Source organism: Nyctereutes procyonoides, unplaced genomic scaffold (assembly GCF_905146905.1).
Source record: "Nyctereutes procyonoides isolate TBG_1078 unplaced genomic scaffold, NYPRO_anot_genome, whole genome shotgun sequence".
In the NCBI taxonomy this organism is placed as follows: Eukaryota; Metazoa; Chordata; class Mammalia; order Carnivora; family Canidae; genus Nyctereutes; species Nyctereutes procyonoides.
In genome coordinates, this window is record NW_026575125.1 from 44,160,714 (window position 1) to 44,179,878 (window position 19,165).

The 19,165-nt window shown below is 38.5% G+C and overlaps 1 pseudogene; it reads right to left on the reverse strand.

Annotated features, from left to right (window-relative positions):
- LOC129517915 (dynactin subunit 6-like) overlaps window positions 1-19,165 on the reverse strand; it is a 38,374-nt pseudogene that overhangs the window by 14,268 nt on the left and 4,941 nt on the right.

Genomic DNA, 19,165 nt, shown 5'->3' on the forward strand with positions numbered 1-19,165 from the left:
ATTATACTGCTATAAACATCAGGGAATTTAAGAAACAATACAGATGAACATATGAGAAGGAAAAAAAGATAGAAAGAAGCAAACCATGAGACTTAGTGACAGAGAACAACTGGAGGGTTGATGGAGAGACGTTAGTGTGGGATGTGCTAAATGAGTGATGAGTATTAAGGAGGGCACTTGTTATGATAAGCACATGGTGTCATATGTAAGTGATGAATCATTAAATTCTACTCCTGAAACTAATACTACACTATATGTTAACTAGAATATAAATAAAATTTTGAAAAAATGTCATTTATAGAAAATTTTATAAATTTTATAGTTTGTCCATTCTTCTCTCCAGTCTAATGTAATGTAATGTAATGTATCTAGTTATTATTTCACTTTTTTTCTTCAATCCGGAGCAAGTTCTCAAACTTACTGTCTTGCATAACCATTACAGTTTTGAGAAGTATGAACCATTTACTAGAGTGTCCCTCATTTGGGGTTTACCTGATTTTCTGTTTTCATGATTAGATTCAGCTTATGCATTTCTGCAAGGAAGACCAGAAGGTGATACTATATCCTTCTCATTGCATTATATCAGTTAGCACATGATATCCATTTATTTCATCATTGGTGATACTATATTTGTTCTCTTGGTTAAGGTTGTATTCATCAGATTATTCCAAAGTAAAATTAATGTTTTCCTTTTGTGCACTTAAATATTTTGTGTGGAGATACTTGGAGACTATGGAAATATCCTCTTCTATCATCCATTAATGATTCTCTACTGAATCCATTAACACATGATGTTTGAAAAATTATATGTTTCCAACTTTATCATTTTTTCCCCATTTACTACTAAGGATTCTTCTGCAAAGAAGAGCTTTCCTCTCACCCACATTTATTAACTATTCATGTCTTAATTTGTTTCAGTATGGGTTCATGAATGTATATTTTATTCACTGTGTAATAAGCCACTACCATCATGATTGATTTTGATGCTTGAATTTGCCCAGATTTGGTCACTGGAAGCCCCTTGATTTCTGTTCCCATGTCCTTTGATATGTGCCCATTTTTCTTTGAAACCTTTTTTGGTGCAACAAGATGTTCCAGGCTCTTTTTGTACTTGGCTGTTCCAGCCCTGGACTCAGCCATTTTCCCAAGCCCTGGTTTCTTATAGTGTAGAATGGTGTTTAGAATGGAATCTTGCTTTTAAGCATCATTTTCTATAGGCACTATGACTTGACAATCTCCTACATTTCCTTTAACTCATTACCCAATATGTGGAATTGGCATAAAAATAGGATATTTTCTCATAGGTATGTGGCAAGGTTTAAACATAGTAAAGAAAACATTTAGTATAGTGCTTGGCACACAGGTGATGTTTTAAAATGAGACAATTTGAGCATCACAGTATGTAATAATAATAATAGATTATGACCCAGAGAATAAAATAAGAATCTATAAGTATACTTGAAAACAAGTATACTATTTTTATCTTTTTATTTTTTTAGTATTAAATAGTTCTGGTTATAGGTAAGATCTACCACCTCTGGGAAAAACCTCAGGATTACAATATTTGTCTTGTCAAGTCAAGGCCAGTTCAAGCATTGCAGAGCCTGTGAGAATAGAAACATGAAGAATGATTCCAGAAGCGGACTTCAAGACTTGTTAACTGACGGACTTCAATATTAGGGACAAACAACATGAAATGAAGAACATCAACCTCTCCTAACAAACCCTGCTACTAAATCCCAGTACTTTCCTTTTTGTGGCCCTAATACCACTGTGCTATAAACAGACAATTATTTTTCTGCTCATTCATTAGACCGTGAACGGATAGATGTAACTTGTTTATGACTTACCCTTGATACCCAAAACAGTGCCTTTCAGTATAGGAGACATCCAATAAGTATGTTCTGAGTGAGTGACTGACTGACTGACTGACTGAATGAATGAAAATGTTGAGCAGTTTCAAATATCTCATTAGCATAACAAGAGGAGGAAATTAAGGCTGACAAAAATAGAGAAGCATCCCCAAAGTCATACACTTATAAGAGATAGAGGTAGAGTTCCATCCTGGTCTGACTCTAGAAGCCTGAAGCCTTAGTTGTATTGCCTCCTTGGATGATGGGCCTTCCCAGAAAGAAAAGTCTGCCCAGTTTCCATGTTTCCAGAATTCAGGTGGAAGCCCTGTATGTACCAGACTGTGTATCCTAGACTGGTTCAAGGGTCAGGTAATTAATTCAACAAATATTTATGGATCACTTACTATAGGTCTTTCAGATTTTGGAGATATAGCTGAGAACACAACAGATTCCCTGCTCCTGTCAATATTTCATTCTAGTGTGGAGAGATAGATAATGAACAAGGGGACTCATAATATTAGGAATGATGGAGAAATTAAACCTTGATTACAAATAGAGAATCATCCAACATGTGTGTGTAGAGAAGGAAGAGTGAATGTGGAGGTGAGAGAGAGCTTGCTGGGTTCAGGGAACTTGGAATAGTTTGTAATAACTGGAGGTAGAGTGGAAATATAGGCTGGGGGTTCAAGTGGGAAATTAGAAAGTAGTATCCACAAGAAAACGAGTCACTTAATTTCTCTGGGACTAAATGTTTTTGATAAGAAAAAAGGAATGTAGACCTCTGAGAAAATGTGTGGCAAATGTCTAAAGCTCAAATCTAAAAACAATGCTCTTTTCTTTTATTGAACAACAATGACATTAATTATAGCTGGTGTTTTTGAGTTTGCTCTTTATTAGGCACTGCACTAGTTGCTTTATGTGTTTATTTATTCCTCTATAATGAAGAGTAGTGGGGATTTTTATAGTTTACAATGTTGGGTAGCAGTAGATGGCAGGTATTAAAATTAAATCCCAAATCTGTCTAATTTCAAAGAGCTTGTTGTCTTGTCTAAATATTCTCTTTTCTTTTTTCTAAAAGTTGCACTTAGGCAAGAGGTGGCAACCGAGGTGAATTGAGTGATACATAAAGTTTAAAATGAGAGTTATGGGAGCTCCTAGGTGGCACAGTTAAGTGTCTGACTCTTGATTTTGGCTTAGGCAGTGATCTCAGGGTGGTGAGATCAAGCCCCACCTCTGGCTCCATGCTTAGCACAGAGTCTGCTTAAGATTCTTTCTCCCTCGCCCTCTGAACAACCCCTTCTCCCCGCTCTCTTTCTAAATTAAATAATCTTTGAAAAAATAAAACTAAATGACAGTTATGAAATTAAATAACAAAGCATTTCCACAGTATTTAGTAAAAGGGAAATCAATTAAGTTTATTATTTATATTTCATTCTTAATATTTAAGCCTTTGTAGTTTTTGAATTAAATTTTTTATCCTTCTGAATTTTTTTATAATGACTTTTACTCAGGCAGGGCACCTTGGTGGCTTAGTGGTTGAGCATTTGCCTTTGGCTCAGGCCGTGATCCCATATTTCTGGGATTGAGTCCCACATCAGGCTCCCCACAGGGAGCCTGCTTCTCCCTCTGCCTATGTCTCTGCCTCTCGCTGTGTCTCTCATGAATAGATAAATAAATCTTTAAAACAATAATTGTTACTCATCCTAGAGAAATGAAACCTGTGCTTAATGAAATATATATTTAGGGACATGTAATCTAAATTTCTAAAAAGATAGAGTTTATAGGTTGTAAGACCTCTGATGATATCATGTGCCATTCCCATTAATAAAGAAAAGTCCTTCCTGAATCCATCTTCCCCAATATGGAGACCCTGGGGAGATGTTGACAGGGCACCTGTGAGAAACCAAGGTATAAATGGATATGTGTGTATGTGCTAGTGGTTTTAGAATATGAACATGAATTCTTGGATGCTCCTCCCTTTAAAAGGTGGGCCTTAAACCCCTCCACTTTAAGTATGAGATGGACTTAGTGACTTGCTTCTAAGAAATAAAATGAAGTAGGAGTGATGGTGTACAATTTTAGAGAGCAGGTCCTTCCTCTCTTGGATCTGAAGGAAGCTGAGGGAAGCTAGCTGCCATGTCATACCCAATAGCCCAGTGGAGACATGGAACAAGGCCTCCTGCCAACAGCCCTGTGAGACGGTCATCTTGTACGTGGGCCATTGAGTCCCAGTCAAGTCTTCAGATGGATGTAGGTCTGACTGACTTCTTGAGAAAAACCTCATGAGGGGCGGGGCAAGATGGCGGAGGAGTACGGGTCCTCAACTCATCTGCCCCACCAAATTACCCAGATAACTTTCAAACCATCCTGAGAACCTATGAATTTGACCTGAGATTTAAAGAGAGAACAGCTGGAACGCCAAAGAGAGAAGGGGTTTTGCTTCTAACAAGGTAGGAAGGCAGAAAAAAAAATAAAAAAGAATCAAGTGGGGGAGGTGCACCACAAGGAGCCAGGCTAAAGCCTGAGGGCAAAAGCCCCCCAGACAGGAAAGCCCAACCTCGGAGAAGCAAGAACTTTAAAAACTCTGCACCGGATTCTTTCCAGTCAGAAAGGCGCTTAGCAGGGAAATCGAGCAGAATCGCAGAAGGGACAGTGGAGCCTCCAGTTTCCCGGAGTCACTAATAGGGGCAGTGCACCCCGGGAAAGAGTGCCACAAACTGGGCGGATATCTGTAAAGGGCTGGAGTGCGCACCCGGCGGGGCATCTGTGAGAAGCCTGTGGGTTAGGCGGGCGGCTCCAGATGGAGGGAGGGGTCTGTGCCCTGCTGCCTTCCGGAGACGTGCCCGGAACATGATTCCAGCAGCACAGGCCACAGATCCCAGGGCGCCAAGCAGACACAGCCCAGGATCCTGCGCTCCTCCAGGGACAGGCGGAGGTAGGGAGGGCACAGGACAGCGAGGACTCCCTTCCCGCCAGGTGCCCCCAAGCTGAGCACATCAGCGCCCCCACGCGGTCGGGGAGCATCAAGGCCAGGGTTGACTGGGACTGTGGTAGTTACTGCTGGAGCTGACTCCAGAGCTGGAGAGCTGGCTGACGCCAGTGTTGTCATTACTCCTTGTATCCCCCTATGCCTGGGAGGGGTGGGGCCACCAGGGAACAGAGGCCTCACAGGGTAAACTGCTACCACTGAGCCTGGCAAGAGGCATGGCAGCTCCCTCAGGTGCACATACCTGAGAATCAGCACAGCAGGCCCCTCCCCCAGAAGACCAGCTGGAAGGACAGGGGAAAAGCAAGTTATTGACCAAGCAGTGCTGGAAAGTTCCAGGGGAAGTCCAGGAATTTACAGTATATAAAACCAGAGGGTACCCCTCCTACTTTTTTCTTTTTCCAGTACAACTCATTTTTATATAAGACTATAAATTTCCTTTTTTCTCTTTTCCAACCTTAACTACAATATTTTACCACCTCTTCACTTTTAAGATTCTTCCTTTTTGACTTATATACTTCTATAATTCCAAGTCCTAGATATATTTTCCACTTCTAGATTCCCTTCAACATACTCAACTTAGTTTTGGGAGATATACAAGATATTTTTTGCTTGTTTGTTTGTTTTGTGTTGTTTTGTTTTGTTTTCTCTGCCTCATTTTGTTCTACAATGGTGGAAGTTAAAACACGATAGGTATGCACCCAGAACCAAGTGGTATATTCTGTGCTGGTTCATTCTGTGAGATTCCTCATTCCCATTCTGCCTCCCTCCCTCTTATATCTCATTTATGTTTTGGTGATCAATGTTGGGGCTTTCTACAAGTATTTCTAGTTTATATAAATTTGGAACTGAGTTTCTTCTAACATACAGAACTTAATATACTCAGAGCCAAGAGGATCACCCTCTAGAACCCCTCAGGTAGGCTACATTCTCCCTCCACTACAACTTCATCATCACTAAATTCATATCTTTCAATAGTAACTCTGAACGTGAATGGGCTAAATGATCCCATCAAAAGACGCAGGTTTTCAGACTGGATAAAAAAGCAAGACCTATCTATTTGCTGTCTATAGGAGACTCATTGGGACCTAAGGATACCTCCAGCCTGGAAGTGAAAGGTTGAAGAACCATTTACCATTCAAATGTTCTCAAGAGAAAGCTGGGGTAACCATCCTCATATCAGGTAAATAAGTTGAGAAACTATATCATACTTAAAGAGTCTATTCAACAAGAGGACCTAACAATCATGAATATGTATGCCTCTAGTGTGGGAGCTGCCAAGTATAACAATTAATAACCAAAGTAAAGAGATACTCAGATAATAATACACTTATACTGGGAGACTTGAACATGGCGCTTTCAGCATTTGATAGATCTTCTAAGCACAAAATCTCCAAGGAAACAAGAGCTTTAAATGATAACTTGGACCAGATGGATTTCACAGATATTTACAGAACTTTACATCCAAATGCAATTGAATACACATTCTTCTCAAGTGCACATGGAAATTTCTCCAGAATAGACCACATGCTGGGTCACAAATCAGGTCTCAACCAATACCAAAAGAATGGAATTGTCCACTGCATATTTTCAGACCACAATGCTTTGAAACTAGAACTCGATCACAAGAAGAATTCTGGAAGAAACTCAAACACGTGGAGGTTAAAGAGCATCCTATTCAAAGTTGAATGGGTCAACCAGGATCTAGAGAAAAATTAAGAAGATTCATGAAAACTAATGAAAATGAAGATACAACTGTTCAAAATCTTTGGGATACAGCAAAGCAGTCCTAAGAGGGAAATACATCGCAATACAAGCATCCTTCAAAAACTTGGAAAAACCTAAAATACACAAGCTAACCTTACACCTGAAGGAACTGGAGAAAGAAGAGCAAATAAAACCTACACAAAGCAGGAGAAGAGCGTTAATAAAGATTCAAGTGGAAGTCAATGAAATAGAGACCAGAAGAACTGTGGAACAGATCAACAAAACCAGGAGTTGGTTCTTTGAAAGAATTAATAAGATAGATAAATCCCTAGCCACCCTTATTAAAAACAAAAGAGAAAAGACTCTAATTAATAAAATCACGAATATAAAAGCAGACATCACAACCAATACCAAGGAAATGCAAGCGATTTTAAAAATGTATTATGAGCAGGTGTACGCCAGTAAATTAGGCAATCTAGAAGAGATGGACACATTTCTGGAAAATCACAAATTAACAAAACTGGAACAGGAAGAAATAGAAAACCTGAACAGGCCAATAACCAGGGAGGAAATTGAAGCAGTCATCAAAAACCTCCCAAGAAGCAAAAGTCCAGGGCCAGATGGCTTCACAGGGGAATCTATCAAATGTTTAAAGAAGAAACAATACCTATTCTACTAAAGGTGTTCCAAAAGAGAGAAAGAGATGGAGTACTTCCAAACTTGTTCTATGAGGCCAGCATCATCTTAATTCCAAAACCAGACAAATACCCCACCAAAAAGGAGAATTATACACCAATATCCCTGATGAACATGGATGCAAAAATTCTCAACAAGATATTAGCCAATAGGATCCAACAGTACATTAAGAAGATTATTCACCATGGCCTAGTGGGATCTATCCCCCGGATGCAAGGCTGGTTCAACACTCATAAAACAATCAATGTGATTCATCATATCAGCAAGAAAAAAACAAGAACCATATGATCCTCTCAATAGATGCAGAGAAAGCATTTGACAAAATACAGCATCCATGCCTGATCAAAACTGTTCTGAGTGTAGGGGATAGGGGGAATATTCCTCAGCATCTTAAAAGCCATCTAGGAAAATACCACAGCAAATACCATTCTCAATGGGGAAACACTGGGAGCCTTTCCCTTAAGATCAGGAACAAGACATGGATGTCCCCTCTCACCACTGCTATTCAACATAGGACTAGAAGTCCTAGCCTCAGCAATCAGGCAACAAAAAGAAATAAAAGGTGTTCAAATGGGCAAAGAAGAAGTCAAACTCTCCGTCGCAGATGACATGATACTGTACATAGAAAACCCAAAGCCTCCACCCCAAGATTGCTAGAACTCATGAAGCAATTCGGCAGGGTGGCAGGATACAAAATCAATGCCCAGAAATCAGAGGCATTTCTATACACTAACAATGAGACTGAAGAAAGAGAAATTCAGGAGTCAATCCCATTGACAATTGCACCCAAAAGCATAAGATACCTAGGAATACACCTAACCAAAAAGGTAAAGGACCTATACCCTAAAAACTACAGAACACTTCTGAAAGAAATTGAGGAAGACACAAAGAGATGGAAAAATATTCCATGCTCATGGATGGGAAGAATTAATACTGTGAAAATATCAATGCTACCCAGGGCAATTTACACATTCAGTGCAATCCCTATCAAAATACCACAGACTTTCTTCAGAGAGTTGGAACAAATCATCTTAAGATTTGTATGGAATCAGAAAATACCCTGAAAAAAAAAAGACCCCGAATAGCCAGGGGAATATTGAAAAAGGAAACCAGAGTTGGGGGCATCACAATGCCGGATTTCAGGTTGTACTACAAAGCTGTGATCATCAAGACAGTGTGGTACTGGCACAGAAATAGACACATAGATCAATGGAACAGGATAGAGAATCCAGAAGTGGACCCTCAGCTCCCTCAACTAATATTTGACAAAGCAGGAAAGACTATCCACTGGAAAAAGGCCAGTCTCTTCAATACATGGTGCTGAGAAAATTGGACAGCCACATGCTGAAGAATGAAACTAGACCACTCTCCTTCACCATACACAAAGATAAACTCAAAATGGATGAAAGATCTACATGTGAGACAAGATTCCATCAAAATCCTAGAGGAGAACAGAGGTAACACCCTTTTTGAACTTGGCCACAGCAACTTCTTGCAAGATACATCCATGAAGGCAAGAGAAACAAAAGCAAAAGTGAATTATTGGGATTTCATCAAGATAAAAGCTTCTGCACAGTAAAAGAAACATTCAAAAAAACTAAAAGATATCCCTACAAAATGGAGAAGATATTTACAAATGACGTATCAGATAAAGGGCTAGTATCCAAGATCTATAAAGAACTTATTAAATTCAACAGCAAAGAAACAAACAATCCAATCATGAAATGGGCAAAAGACAGGAACAGAAATTTCACAGAGGAAGACTTAGGCATAGCCAAGAAGCACATGAGAAAATGCTCCGCATCCCTTGCCATCAGGGAAATACAAATCAAAACCACAGTGAGATACCACCTCACACCAGTGAGAATAGGGAAAATTAACAAGGCAGGAAACCACAAATGTTGGAGAGTATGTGGAGAAAGGGGAACCCTCTTGCACTGGTGGTGGGAAAGTGAACTGATACAGCCATTCAGGTAAACTGTGTGGAGGTTCCTCAAAGATTTACAAATAGAGTTACCTTACAACCCAGCATTGCACTGCTGGGGATTTACCCCAAAGATACTGATGCAGTGAATGACCGAGACACCTGCACCCCAATGTTTATAGCAGCAATGTCCACAATAGCCAAGCTGTGGAAGTAGCCTCGGTGTCCATGGCAGATGAATGGATAAAGAAGTCTATGTATACAATGGAATATTACTCAGCCATTAGAAACGACGAATACCCACCATTTGTTTCAATGTGGATAGAACTGGAGGGTATTATGCTGAGTGAAGTAAGTCAGTCAGAGATGGACAAACACTATATGGTCTCATTCATTTGGGGAATATAAAAAATAGTGAAGGGGATTAAAGGGGAAAGGAGAGAAAATGAGTGGGAAATATCAGAGAGGGTGACAGAACATGAGAGACTCCTAACTCTGGGAAACGAACAAGGGGTGGTGGAAATGGAGGTGGGCGAAGGGATGGGGTGACTGGGTGACAGGCACTGAGGGCGTCAGTTAACGGTATGAGCACTGGGTGTTACACTATGTTGGCAAATCGAACTCCAATAAAAAAATACCAAAAAAAAACCCTCATGAGATACACTGAGCCAGTACTATCAGCTAAGCCTTTCCCAGATTTGAGCTGCAGAGACTGTGTAATATAATAAATGTTTACAGTATTAAGCTGCCACATTTTGGGGAATTTTCTACACAGCATAATTACTATAGTGTGTGTTCATTAATAAGAGAGTAGTGTAAAGTACCCTTTCTAAACTTGATACTATTCAACCAATGAAAATCTATCATCTTGCCCCAAGAGCTATCACCACATTGCAGTAAGATGCTATGATAAAATGGTTTCTTTCTTCTTCCTTCCAGTTGCTACTTTTTATGTCACCAGCATGTCAGGGTTTGTCCTACTACTTAGCTTAACTGCTTAGAATGTCTGTTATGAAGTTTAGGTTCAGTCTCAGTATGATAGAAATTGTTAGTAAGAGAAGGCTGATAGCCTTGCTATGGAGAAGTCCCACAGAGTGAAGATTGCACAATACATCATCTGGGCTTTGATTTGTTCTTTGTTCTAAAGGGTCAGAAACTATTTTATCAGAATATTAAGGACTCATAGACTAAATTGACTGACTTGGGGGCTGAGCTATACAAAGTAAATTCATACAAGACTAATGTATAAATAAGAAATTTCTCTAAATTTACTATGTGCGGAATGGAATTCTAGTGCTCTCATTTAGTGTTCCTCCTTTCCCTGAATTATAGTGTAGAGGCTATATTAGAATACCAAAAGGTAGTTCAGTTAAGCTTGCAATTAGGGCCCAGGTGGTGAGTCCCAAGTATGTTCTTCCAAAGCCACTGGAAGTCTTGATAAACTGATACTATCTCACTACGTGTTTATTTAACTGGTTTAACTTTCTAGGGTTATTTTATTACCAAGTCCATAGGTGGTATCTCACTGTTGTCTTCCATGTTACTGGAGTTGAGCTCCCTTTCATAGTCTTCTTTAGGTGGTCTTAGTTTGGCAAGATTTTCATCATGAAATCCAGCTGTATTATCTCAGGCTGTGGTTGCTCAGTCTGCACCATCAATCACTGTATTCTCAGGGATGACCTCAAATGTATTCAGATTGCAACAAGCCACAGTGATGCAACCACTTGTCAGTATTACATTTCATTCCACATATGCTTTTGATACAATAACATTATGATTTCCCATTTTTCATGGCTTGGGAATAACAGCTAACTTCAAAATCATTATTGGTGCCAATGATCATAGGTTTCAGGTCTGGATCATCAGCATTAGGGGTGATATTATCAAGGTAAGCATTTATGATAAGCACCTGTTCTTCAAATAGGTTACTTCCCCACTATTAGCCTGACTTCTGCAATAATTTGTGCTTTAGAGTGAATCACTGTCCTAGGTCCTGTAGTTATATCACCCCAGGTTTCACTTTCTACATACACAACTGCTCCAGGAGGAATCTTTACTCTTTTGAGCCTTCTCTGCCATGGTTTGGTCCCTGTCTCTCATGGAATTATTTTTTTAAATGTTTACCATAGCATATAATGCATGTTTTGTATTTTCATTACTGATATAAAATTTCCTTTAAATGGAGTTGAGTAAAAGATGATACAATATATAGGAAATATTAAGAAATACGTGGGTTTTGAGTATATCTTGTAAAGCTTAAAGTTATAAGACATGCATAACTCAGGTGCTATTAAAAACACTGTGCTAAAGTCAGGCTTTATGGGTACTTTGCTAGATAGGAGGTGGGCTGCTAAAAATATTTTTGTTAATGAGATTATCCTAGAAAGCCTCACAGGACACAAAAAGTTTGCTTGAAAGCTGATCTCAAAAGTTATAGAATTTATACCTCAAAAATAGTATCCACTATATCAAGTCCTTATTACAAGTGTGCATTTTTCCTATCTGTGTTGCCTATAAAATATTTATTATGACAGCAAATAGTTCTGCCCACGGTATTTACACAAGTGTTCTTTACCCTGGATATTCAAAGATCAATGAAACATAGTCATAGTCATATATTTCACAACCGTATGTTGGAAGCAAATAAAAACAAACATAGACGCTGAGATATGAATGGGTACACACTGTAGTGGGAATACTAAGGAGGGGCACAGGGGAAGTGAGCCAGAGAAATTGACAGAGAAGGAGTATCCCAAAATCCCAAAATGGAGGAGAGTTGTCCATTCCTTGCTAAGGTTGAGGTATTCATTTGTACATAACCATTACTTTCATCTTTGAATTCACATTCTTGGTTTTGTCAGTGTAAACCTAAATAAAATATATCTCTATATTTTTTATAAATTTATTTTTTATCCATTCATCTTTCGATGGACACCGAGGCTCCTTCCACAGTTTGGCTATTGTGGACATTGCTGCTAGAAACATCGGGGTGCAGGTGTCCTGGCATTTCATTGCATCTGAATCTCTGGGGTAAATCCCCAGCAGTGCAATTGCTGGGTCGTAGGGCAAATCTATTTTTAACTCTTTGAGGAACCTCCACACAGTTTTCCAGAGTGGCTGCACCAGTTCACATTCCCACCAACAGTGCAAGAATGTTCCCTTTCTCTGCATCCTCTCCAACATTTGTTGTTTCCTGCCTTGTTAATTTTCACCCTTCTCACTGGTGTGAGGTGGTATCTCATTGTGGTTTTGATTTGTATTTCCCTGATGGCAAGTGATGCAGAGCATTTTCTCATATGCATGTTGGCCATGTCTATGTCTTCCTCTGTGAGATTTCTCTTCATGTCTTTTGCCCATTTCAGGATTGGATTGTTTGTTTCTTTGGTGTTGAGTTTAATAAGTTCTTTATAGATTTTGGAAACTAGCCCTTTATCTGATATGTTATTTGCAAATATCTTCTCCCATTCTGTAGGTTGTCTTTTAGTTTTGTGGACTGTATCCTTTGCTGTGCAAAAGCTTTTTATCTTGATGAAGTCCCAATAGTTCATTTTTGCTTTTGTTTCTTTTGCCTTCGTGGATGTATCTTGCAAGAAGTTACTGTGGCCAAGTTCAAAAAGGGTGTTGCCTGTGTTCTCCTCTAGGATTTTGATGGAATCTTGTCTCACATTTAGATCTTTCATCCATTTTGAGTTTATCTTTGTGTATGGTGCAAGAGAGTGGTCTAGTTTCATTCTTCTGCATGTGGATGTCCAATTTACCCAGCACCATTTATTGAAGACACTGTCTTTCTTCCAATGGATAGTCTTTCCTCCTTTATCGAATATTAGTTGACCATAAAGTTCAGGGTCCACTTCTGGGTTGTCTATTCTGTTCCATTGATCTATGTGTCTGTTTTTGTGCCAGTACCACACTGTCTTGATGACCACAGCTTTGTAGTACAACCTGAAATTGGCATACCTATTCTACTAAAGCTGTTTGGAAAGATAGAAAGAGATGGAGTACTTCCAAATTCATTCTATGAGGCCAGCATCACCTTAATTCCAAAACCAGAGAAAGACCCCACCAAAAAGGAGAATTACAGACCAATATCCCTGATGAACATAGATGCAAAAATTCTCAACAAGATACTAGCCAATAGGATCCAACAACACATTAAGAAAATTATTCACCATGACCAAGTAGGATTTATCCCCGGGACACAAGGCTGGTTCAACACTCGTAAAACAATCAATGTGATTCATCATATCAGCAAGAGAAAAACCAAGAACCACATGATCCTCTCATTAGATGCAGAGAAAGCATTTGACAAAATACAGCATCCATTCCTGATCAAAACTCTTCAGAGTGTAGGGATAGAGGGAACTTTCCTCGACATCTTAAAAGCCATCTACAAAAAGCCCACAGCAAATATCATTCTCAATGGGGAAGCACTGGGAGCCTTTCCCCTAAGATCAGGAACAAGACAGGGATGTCCACTCTCACCACTGCTATTCAACATAGTATTGGAAGTCCTAGCCTCAGCAATCAGACAACAAAAAGACATTAAAGGCATTCAGATTGGCAAAGAAGAAGTCAAACTCTTCCTCTTCGCCGATGACATGATACTCTACATAGAAAACCCAAAAACCTCCACCCCAAGATTGCTAGAACTCATACAGCAATTTGGTAGCGTGGCAGGATACAAAATCAATGCCCAGAGATCAATGGCATTTCTATACACTAACAATGAGACTGAAGAAAGAGAAATTAAGGAGTCAATCCCATTGACAATTGCACCCAAAAGCATAAGATACCTAGGAATAAACCTAACCAAAGAGGTAAAGGATCTATACCCTAAAAACTATAGAAAACTTCTGAAAGAAATTGAGGAAGACACAAAGAGTTGGAAAAATATTCCATGCTCATGGATTGGCAGAATTAATATTGTGAAAATGTCAATGTTACCCAGGGCAATTTACACGTTTAATGCAATCCCTATCAAAATACTATGGACTTTCTTCAGAGAGTTAGAATAAATTACTTTAAGATTTGTGTGGAATCAGAAAAGACCCCGAATAGCCAGGGGAATTTTAAAAAAGAAAACCATATCTGGGGGCATCAAAATAAAATCTTTTTAGAAAAGAATGGTACTATATGTTGGCAAATCGAACTCCAATAAAAATATACAAGAAAAGAAAATAAAAAAAATAGTAAAATCATTTTAAGAGAATAGCATTCCAATGTTTGGATTTACAATTATTAAATATTTCATTAATATTGCTTAAGTATTATTTTCTAATTATTTGAACTTTAACTCCCATCTTTTATCTTCACCAACAAGGAGAGAGACAAGAGCAATCATCACACTTGCTTTTGTAACAGAAATTTTATCTATGGTTAAGGGGGTTAATGCTTAACATTGCCTAGGATCAAAGAAAAGGAATGGGTCATCCAACATTGGTAAAGAACAAGTCTATGCACTAGGCCCCAGGTTAAGCATTTCCTCTTCCTTAATTCTCATAATGTCTTGCTATTAATGCCAATTATATAAATGGAAACCAAAAGTTGGAGTGGAGTTAGGATTTGAGTTCAAGTTTTTCTCGATCTACCATGGTAGATCTACCATCTACCATCATGACTACCATCATCACTACCATCATGACTTATATAAAGAATTATTTCATTGACTGCTGGTTTTCTATTATGGCATTTTTAGTGGCACACAGAGTTTACAGCTTGGATATGATCCTCACCTGCTTAAAAACACTAGGTTCCCCGAACTGTGTTTGCTGTGTTGTTTTTTTTTTTAATGCTGTGTTGTTTTTTTTCTTCTGCATGATATAATTAATAATCTAGACCTTTATCCTAGTATAGATCTGTATTCTAATCACATTTCTACCAGTTAATAGTTGTGTAACCAAAAAAAAAAATAGTTGTGTAACCTTGGACCAACTGTTTAAGTAATTGGAAACTCAGTTCCCTTGGCATTCATAAGACTTCATAAAGTGACTCAGAAAAAGATAATATTTTGTTTTGCCATGAGTCCATGCAACCATTTTGATAAACTCTGCATGTCCACAAAGGATTCAATGACATTTTGGGTAGTAATAATATTATTGTATTGCCTATATTGTGTGATGTTAGGTGTATTATTACCCAGCCTAGTGTAGAATGCGAAGAAACAAATTTGGCCCGCATCTAGCCACATTCAAATCAAAGCCTCAAATAAAAATAATCAAGTTAGGGGTATCTGTGTGGCTCAGTCAGTTAAACATCTGCCTTTGGCTTAGGTCATGATCCGAGGGCCCTAGAATTAAGCCCCACATCGGACTCCCTGATCAGTGTGGAGTCCGCTTCTCCCTCCCCGTCTGCCTCTGCTCCTGCTCATGTTCTCTCTCTCTCTCTCTCAAATAAATAATCTCTCTCTCTCAAATAAATAAAAATCTTTTTAAAGATTTTATTTATTTATTCATGAGAGATACACAGAGAGAGGCAGAGACACAGGCAGAGGGAGAAGCAGGCTCCTCGCAGGGAGCCTGATGTGAGACTTGATCCCAAGGCTGGGATCATGCCCTGAACCAAAAGGTAGATGCTCAACCATTGAGCCACTTAGGCGTCCCCAAAATCTTTGAAATAATAGAAATAAGCAAGTTAAAAATTATAATATAGGAAAATCTGAATTCTCTCTAAGCATCTTAGTAATTTCCATGGAACTGGTGGGTATAAGCTTTGAAAAGAACTTCCAAATGGAATAATATCACCTTGCAGAGGAAGAGACCAAGAATGTATTTGATCAACTAGAATACACTAACACCAAGTATATGTTAGGTACTGCGCTAGGTATGGAGAACACAGAGATGAAGCATATAGAAATCCTGTCTTCAAGATGCTCAGTGAAGAATTGGGGGGAGAAACATAAACAGATAAATAAATCATAACCTTTCTTCATTATCAATTCTGTGCCATGTAAATTTACAAATATAATATAGATGTTTTCATTCTTTTTTAAAAATTTTCTAAAAGAAAAAAAATTTCTAAAACATTTTATTTATTTATTCATGAGAGACAGAGAGAGAGACAGAGACACAGGCAGAGGGAGAAGCAGTCTCCATGCAGGGAGCCTGACATGGGACTCAATCCTGATCCCAATCCCGGATCTCCAGGATCACACCCTGGGCTGAAGGCGGCGCTAAAGTGCTGAGCCACCTGGGCTGCCCAGATGTTTTCATTCTTTGAAAAAAATTATCTTTTAAAATAAAACTTAACTCTAAGGTTAAAAACTAAGAATACAAAATTATGTTATAAAATATTTTAATGAAATTAAGTTTCAGTATAAGTAATAGTAAGCCAATTATGTGTATTATACTATTATATATAATTTCATTATATATTTATTGTATATTATATATATTATTTGTATAGGTATCAGTGATAGAGGGTAGATAGCTAGTGAATGCTGGATATGGGACTTTACACTTAAGTATGCTTGACACTAAGCTGATCCTTTTTCTGCTTATTATGGCAACACTTTACTTATTCCATATGTAGTGGCATGTATAATTCCCAATGAGACAGTTATCCTCAAAGGGATTCACATTTTGGAAATCCAGGCACACAGCAAGCCTTAGCATCCCCATAAAGGGCAAGGTCACTGTCAGTCAAAACTCAGATAAGTAATGTGCTAAAACCAACAGGTCATTTGTACATATCCTGACTTTTGTGTGTATTAAGAAGGAGCAGAGAGCTTGGGAAGTGAGAACCACAATATTGGGCCCTTCTATGGAAGGCAGATATTTTACCCAGTATGAAGGGTTATGAAGCTGCAGTGGCCTCTATGTTTCTGCCATCTTAGTAAAGTCTAGTGCTAAGAGATCAGTTCTTCAGAAACAGTTGTTGTCTGGGAAAGGGAAGATGAAAGACCTGGCTCAGAGCCTTGAACCGTCATAGCTAGACAAACCTTTCACCTCCAGGGTTCCCATATGAGGAAGTACCAGAAAAAGGTTTTTTAGAGACTTTAACAGATTTTAAGCAGAGCCAAAAGAGCTATTGAACATGTTTTGGTAGCTAGAAATGAAACATATTGCAGGTTGGAGTCAAGAGACCCAGAATTGAAGACTGACTCTACTATTAGCTACCTGGGTGGTATTAATTTTAGAACAGTCCCCGATACATTGTATTCACTCAGTAATATTCATCAAATGAATATGTTTGCCCAACTAGACCAAGAGACCCTTGAGATTAGGGACCCTATTTCACTGTTTTTTTGTAAATTCAGCATCCAGTTTACTGTCTAAATCCTGTTAAGCACCAGTAAATTTTGAGTTAATCACTATTTTGTAAGTAACATTGATAAGAAAATCATTTGCCCAATGTGGACATAGCACCAAAGATATTATTGATGTAGGCACCACTTATTTTGCTTTTATGTATAGGTATGAAGCAAACACTTCTAATAAGATGTGAGTTTTTGAAGACAAAAATATCTGACTCATTATCTTTGGCATTCCACATGGTAACTAGTATTTAATAGTACATGTAAGAATTTACTGCAACTTTCCTTGATCTCAGTCATTCTAGTGTCACGCTTAATGATTTTTACTTTATCTGTGCACAGTCTGTACTTTTACTTAATATGTTTTTGTTTTGTTGAAAGAAAAAAATATCTTTTAAAATGAATCATAGCTCTAAGATTAAAAACTAAGAACACAACATAATGTTATAAAATATTTTAAAATGAAATTAAGATTCAGTACAAGTAATAATAATCTGGTGATATGCATTATACTAAGTACTTTATATATCTTCTCTCTTTCAATCATTATGATAGTGCTTCTACAAAATATTTTTCCCATTACCACAGATGAGATTAAGACTCAAGGAAGTTAGGAATAGTCTAGGGTCACACAAAGACACAAAAGACAAAGGGAAAAACAAAAACTCTGACTCAAGTTTTTTGGGTGCTAAAGCCCACTTGGAGTACACTGTGGCAGTTTCCCAATTATTCCTAAGTGCTTCCTCCTGATCCCTTTCCCCCTTTTCTCACTGATTCAGCCCTCTGGTTTTCAGGCCATCTCTTCTTCATACTTTCAGCAATTTCTCATTCCACAGGCCATTCCCCAGGTCCTCTGGCTCACTGCCTGTGCATCTAACATTGAAGCATACTAGAACAGAGGAAAATGGATATTTTTAAGTCTTTCTGAGAACATAAAGCAATTGTTATTTACACCTTCCTGAGAACTATTAAGGAGTGACCATCTGAGAAGAGCTCTTTGTGATCTAGTTTCTGGGTATGAGAATGCAGATAGAGGCCTAAAAGAGAGAAGGAACTTGTCCTCCTTGTACAAAGAACTGGAGGAGGAGATGGAGCCTGGAAGATAGAGGTTTCTGTGGAGGGAGGCAGGGACAGTGAGCTGTGGGCTGCAAGAACTGTAGGAGATAAGGGAAGATACAGAACTCAGCTCATGGTAGGCACCCACTAAATGTCCTTGGGTTTTAAGTAGAGAGAGATGTGGTAAATTATGGTGAATTGTGTAATGAGGAAATTTCTTTCCAAGTTGAAGCTGTGAGCAGGAACTTTGCCTGTGTGTTCACAAAAATCTTTCCTGTGTTTTCAGAAGCTGAGTAGATAGATCAAGAAAACTTGAGACAGCAGTGATTTAAGGTGAGACAGGATTCAACAAATAATGGGTCTAGGGCTGGTAATCAAAGCCAAGAGATAGAATATGCAGTAAGAGGAAGGAGGAAGAGGGAGAGGAATGATCTCATTTATTGGCACCCTCCCTCCACCATGTCAGGTATTTTATGTATATTATTCCGTGAAATTTTCGGATCCAATCTGCAAAGATGATGTCCCCCCCCACACACATGACAGATGAGAAAATAGGTTCAGAATACCTATGAAGGAATTAGCAGTCCACTAAAGTGGCATAAAGGTGATTTTAAATAGAAAATATCTGAATAAACAGCAGTCATAGAAACATTTAAATTTAAGTAGAATCTACCAAAAATACAACTGCTATC